We start from the raw sequence: 6632 nt of genomic DNA, 5'->3' as shown, positions 1-6632 counted from the left end.
GAACATTGCTATGTTTTTCACGTAGGACAAATTAAATAGCAGGAGACGACACAACTCAAATTCTTGCTTGCCTTTCGTGCAAACTTTGATGCTTGGCGTATATGGGAAGATATGATAAATACTCCCTCCGTCTCAAAATTCTTGTCTTAGATTTGCCTAGATACGGATGTATCTAATACTAAAACATGACTTGATACATCTGTATTTAGACAAAGCTAAGACAAGAATTTTGGGACGGAGGGAGTATGAGACAACAAAGTATGTACAGTGAACCTGATCAATCACAATACAGTAACATCAGTTGTATCTAAAACACGCAAACTGAGGAGAAAGTTAATGTGGAAGTCGAATCACGATGATTGCCAAAGAGTATTCATGGTGCCATCAGGATTATTCATCTGGCTAGTAACACATTGTTAGACTTAGAATTGCATATTAAACCCATTAAGCATTAGGAGAAGGGCGGCCAACCAGCTATGCCACATGGCGCAAGTTGGTTGGCCGCGTAAGAAAGTTTGGAAAAAAATAGATGAAGGTGAGGATTTTTTTGAAATGTTTTTTTCCTTTTTAGATGAGGGTGAAGACCCCACGTATATTTTTTAAACGGAGGACTATGCAAAGTGGCGTTCGTTGTGGTACTTTTCTTAGACGAAGATGAGGATTTTTTTCTGAGATGTTTTTTTAGATGGAGGCGACACCCCATGTATTTTTGAAATAAAAGTATTTTTTTAGACGAAGGTGAGGATATTTTTTCTGAGATGTTTTTAGATGGAGGCGAGACCCCATGTATTTTTAAAATGAAAACGTGTGCACAGCTTCCTCCCAAGCGGTGTCACAGGGTGGCGCCCCAACCACTAGTTATATATAAAATGTGCGACTAATTTATTAACCCTTGGTGGAAGAATCAATATTTCAGATTGTGGATTCAGAAATAACCATTTCCACTTGACTTAAAAATATACATTCCTAGTTTTATATACTCTCCAATCCAAAATGTAGGTATTCTTAGAGTGCAAGCAAAATGCCGATGCTATCTTTAACTGATTATATCTACAAATTTCTCTTTTTCCTCATAAATGCAATGAAAATGCTAGAGTTGTAGGCTTAATTTTTGTTGAGATAAATGAAGGCCCGCACTCATACATATGAACACCAGGAGCAAAAGTACTTAGGGGCGTAGAAAGAATTGTATTTCGGATCAAGTTCGTTATCAGGGCCTGGCATGGAGCTCAAGGATCTATACTTACATGGCCGGACCTACACATGGTCCAACGTGCAACAGGCCCCTACCATGGTCAAGCTCGACAGGGTACTCTACAACGAAGCCTGGCATGATATGTTCCCGGCCTGCTTGCTTCAAGCGATGTCCTCGGCCGTCGTCCTCTCCTCCTCACCTGTGACGCAGAGTTCAGACACATCAAGCAGTTTCGCTTCGAGAACTACTGGGTACAGCTCGAGGGATTTCAGTAGGTGGTCGCCTCGACTTGGAAGTTGGAACCAGCCGGTACAATCACCTGATGCTTTCGTGGTTCTGCACACAAAATTGAGCAGATTGACCAAGGAGCTTAGAAGATGGTTTGGCAATGTTACTTCCTCCCTTAGCCAAACAACGGATGTGATCAATGAGCTAATATACATACTTGAGAAAGCCAGAGACAACCGGGCCCTCACACCAGAGGAGCACCAGTTCAGAAACAACCTCAAGGTGCGGCTATTGGGGATCAGTGCGCTATAGAGATCGACTTGACGCCAGAAGTATAGGGTTCGCGGTATCAAGGAAGGAGACGCATGTACCAAATTTTTTCACCTGGAGGCCTCGACAAGACGATGCAAGAATTACATCCAGACAATTCAGCACGAGGGGAAGCTATACGCCGGGCAAGAGGATAAGTTGAGACTGGCCTGGGTGTTTTTCCATGGATTGGTTGGCTCCCCGGCGGAGCGTTCCAGTCAACTAGTGTTCTCCAAGATTGGCTTCACTTTCAATACACATGCCATTAGCCAGCTCGAAGGAGATTTCTCTGAAGAGGAATTTCTAGAAGCAATTAATGACACTAGTCCGGACAAGGCGCCGGAGGTAGATGGGTTTATGGGGTTGTTCTATCAACGTTGTTGGCAGACCATCAGATGAGATGTCATGGCAGCGATCAACAAGTTTGACATCTTGAACGCTTCAAACCTGCAGGCTCTTAACACCGCCATCATGATCCTCCTCCCCAAGTTGGAAGGAGCTACAAAAGTGACGGAATTTAGACCAATCTTCCTAATTCATAGCTTTGCAAAGCTGATTGCTAAAATCCTTGCCAGGCGCCTTCAACCGTTGATACGCAACCTCATCTCTCCCTATCAGAGCGCATTCATCAAGAACCGGTCCATACTCGACAACTTCATGTATGTTCAGGCAATGATCAAGACTCTGAAAGCTCGAAAAACGCCAGCCATCCTGCTGAAAGTGGACATTGCGAAAGCTTTCGATAGTGTTTCATGGGAATTTCTGCTGGACCTGATGCGCGCTAGAGGCTTTGGGCTGCGATGGACGAATTGGATATCTGGGCTGCTGGCGACTGCCTCCACGCGTTTGAACATCAATGGGGACCTGACCGAGATAATCATTCACCGCAAGGGGCTACGGCACGGAGATCCGGTGTCGCCGTTGCTATTTGTCATAGCCATCGACGCCCTCGCTACCATGTTCGATACCACCTGCCATTGAGGGGTGTTGACTCCCATTGGAAGAACGATAATGCCCTACCACATGTCCATCTACGCTGATGATGTCGTGGCCTTTCTTAACCTATCCAAAACCGAGCTCCATGCTGCTATTGAGCTGCTTTCCTGGTTCCAACGGGTCTCTGGCCTTCGAGTAAACTGGTCCAAGAGCACCGCCACGCCCATCAGATGCAGCGATGTAGAGGCCGAGTGTGCGGTCGAGGAAACTAACTATGACATTAGGACTTTCCCGATGACTTACCTTGGCTTGCCTCTGACTGATGGGCGCCTGCGACGGGAGGACCTGCAGCCGGCCCTTGTTGACAGTCTGTCCAAGAGATTGAGAGGGTGGAAGGCCAAGTTGATTGCACTGCCGGAAAGAATTGAACTGGTTAGAACCACCCTCTCCGCAATGGCCATTTATCGGATGATGGCAATTGCGCCGCCAAAGTGGTCCATCAAGATGGTGGATAGGCTGCATAGGGGCTTCCTTTGGGCGGCGGACGAGGTATCGCCGGCTGGTAAATGCTTAGTAAGATGGAGCAATGTTTGTCGGCCTCGGGAGCTCAGAGGGTTGGGCATCCATGACCTGCAGAGACAAGACAGGGAAGCACCTTACGGTCCCATTGGTGTTGGCTCACATGGACTGATAGAGACCGGCCTTGGGGTAATCTGGTGATCCTGCCGAGCGACCCCGACGCAGAGGCTGTATTCCCTGCCTCGTCAACGATCTGCATCGGCGATGGGCGAACGACGTCGTTCTGGCGCTCGCACTGGGCTGCAGGCAACAGACCGGTCGATCGCTGGCCCAACCTGTACAAGCACTGCAACGGGAAAAAGTTATCCTTTAGAGCGGCGATGCTTGACAACCATTGGCTGACGCTGCTCAAGCCAAACCCAATGCCGACGATTCTACACGAGCTCTGTGATCTCTGGGAGGCTGCTACGAGCGTCATCATCAATGACAACGTCTAAGACCGGATTGCCTGGAAGTGGACAACGTCTGGCGAATACACGGCGGCTTCTGCATACAAGTTGCAATTTAAAGGCAGCATTCGAAACAACGATAAGGCCATAATCTGGACGGCAAAAGCATCTCCAAGGGCTAAATGCTTTGCATGGCTTCTATTGCAAGGGAGGATTATGACGGCGGATAACTTGGTCAAGCGAAAGATCGAGAACGACCCGATCTGCTCGCTATGCCATATGCCACGTCGGAAACAGCCCATCAGATGATTGCGGCCTCCCCCTTCGCTCTGGACGTGTGGGAGAGGACTGCATCCTCTCTGGGCATGCCGTTCACTGTGCTGCCTATGCCCACGGACTGCTCTCCGCGGCTGCGATTCGGACGACACACTGCCAGGTTACCGCGGGCGAGACGGGTCACTTGGAAGGCCTCCTGCCTGCTTGTGTCATGGGGCATCTGGAAGGAGCGGAACGCGAAAGTTTTCAAGCATGTCTCCTCCTCCGCCGAGCAGGTTCATGGCCGCATCATCGATGAGGCAAGGACCTGGCAGCATGCTGGGCTCATACCGATGTCAGCTTTCTTCGAGCCGCCTTGAGTTCGCTAGATCACTTTTGTACAGGGCGGGCTAATGCCAGCCACGCCAGTTTTGTTTTCCTTGGGCCCCCAGTTTACCATGTACCTTACCTTCTTCTTCATCAATTAAAATCAGCGCTCTGCTGTCTTTCTGCAGAAAATGCAATAAAACATTATAGAACATTGAAACAAGACAAATTTTGTTGGGAACCACTCTCGTTGTTCGTCACCATGAATCACAAAGCATCAGTGCATGGTAGAAAAAACACTCTCATTGTTTCTAAACGATGTTGAGGTCTACTACAAGACAAGCTAAGCACATGACTAATAAAATCGCCTAATCGAAAACCTGGATTAGCAAACCACTGCTATTATGAACCATGAAGCTAGTGCTCGTGATTTGTGATCATTAAGCAAAGACCCCAAGCGGAAGAAGACATCGCCACGATGACGTCGACACCATATACGGCAACGGCCAACCGCGTTCGTGCATGCACTAGTGCGTGGCCCGATTGAGTTTTGCGTTGTCGAGAAGCCCCGCCGGCCAGCGGGTAGATCGAAGGGATGATCTAACGTGTACATGGTCAAGTACTATAAAAGCAAGCAAGCGCGCTCACGGCGCACAAACACATCTCGTAGGTAAGCTAGCAATGGCTTCCAGTGTGCAGCATCCATGGCTTCTCCTCTTGCTCGTCCTCCTCCCGGCCGTGGCCCCGACGACTGCAAGGACGCCGGTGTTCGATGACAACTACGTGCCAACGTGGGGTGCAGACGGCTACCACCTTGTCAACCAGGGGACACAGGTTCGTCTCACCATGGACAAGAGGTCCGGCGCCGGGTTCTGCTCCAAGTCGACGTATGGCTCGGGGTTCTTCCGCATGAGGGTCAAGGTACCCGGAGGGTACACGGCCGGAGTCGTCACAGCCTTCTTTGTGAGTTGCCGATCCGTGCTTGCTTGCTGCTCATACTTCTCGTTAAAATCTGTGATGTGCTGTAACTGTTTCTCGTGCATGCAGCTGATGTCGGTACCACCTCAGAGCAGTGACCGTGACGAGGTGGACTTCGAGTTCCTGGGCAACGTGACGGCCAGCCCATCACCCTCCAGACCAACGTCTTCGTCAACGGCCACGGTAACAGGGAGCAGAGGATGAAGCTGTGGTTCGACCCGGCAGCCGACTTCCACTAGTACAACATCCTCTGGAACCATTACCAGCTCGTGTACGTATGCTCCATTCCAAGAAAAATTAGCCTTCTCTGTCACTCTAAAATCGTAATGCTTGCATTGAGATCCGAATCATGTACGAGCATTTCGCAGGATATTCGTCGACGATGTGCCGATACGGGTGCTCAGGAACCTGACGGGCCGTGTGCCGGAGTACGAGTTCCCGACGAAGCGGATGGGCATCTGGGCGAGCCTGTGGGACGGCTCCGACTGGGCGACGGACCGCGGCAGGATCAAGATCGACTGGAACCGCGCGCCCTTCACTGCGGGGTACCAGGGCTTCGACGTCGACGCCTGCGCCAACACCAGCTCGACGCCGTGCCACTCGAGTAACTGGTGGTGGAACGCCCACCGGTACAGGAGGCTGTCCGCCCGGCAGCGGGCGGCCTACGAGAACGTCAAGAAGACGTACATGTACTACGACTACTGCGCCGACAAGGATCGGTTCAAGAACACCACGATGCCGGTTGAGTGCAGCCACACTACTTAGCCTACTAGCTTGGATCAGATCATCAGATCGATTTCTGGTTAAAATGGTTTATTTATGCAGGGGAGGCAAGCATAATTAATGGACCTCCTCAACAAATATGTAGCGGTACCGAATAATATTCGCATCATTACATGCATGTATGGCCGTCTATTTGAATTCCAAGCCGACTGATTTATTATTTACTTTGAGAAACACCTACGTTCTGCCCGCTGAAAGCACCATGGGTGGTGGGCTAGCCGAATTGGATGAAATTCATCACTCTTGCTTTATTAGGCTGATCCTAATGATGAGTATCATATACTAGTATCATGCATATGATACTAGTATATGATACTGCATCCGTAGTGCATAGTATCATATGCTAGTATCATAGATGATACCATTTAATGCCATGCATGACACATACTAGCACAACATTTAATATCATACAGTATCATGATATGATACTCAACCCTCTCTTTCTTTATTTAATTCTATGCCACCTCAACAAATTTTATTAGTTGGCATGCATGATACTATCTATGATACTCCCATTACGACCAGCCTTAAACAGCTCACTAGTTTCTTTTTACTTAGCTAAGCATTCATTTCTGTGTTACAAAAATTAAAGATGATATGTTGAAAAGTGTTGTAATACCTCCAATCAAATGCATAGGGTCTAATATATTTTT

General features: G+C 48.7%; 1 pseudogene; it reads left to right on the top strand.

Moving 5' to 3' along the window:
* The first annotated feature begins 4899 nt into the window (after positions 1-4899).
* On the top strand, positions 4900-5961 carry LOC119336825 (annotated as a pseudogene).
* Positions 5962-6632: the final 671 nt, after the last annotated feature.

The sequence above is a fragment of the Triticum dicoccoides genome, chromosome 7B, assembly GCF_002162155.2.
Source record: "Triticum dicoccoides isolate Atlit2015 ecotype Zavitan chromosome 7B, WEW_v2.0, whole genome shotgun sequence".
In the NCBI taxonomy this organism is placed as follows: Eukaryota; Viridiplantae; Streptophyta; class Magnoliopsida; order Poales; family Poaceae; genus Triticum; species Triticum dicoccoides.
The sequence above is the reverse complement of the archived record's forward strand: the minus strand, read 5'-3'. Positions and strand labels throughout refer to the sequence as shown.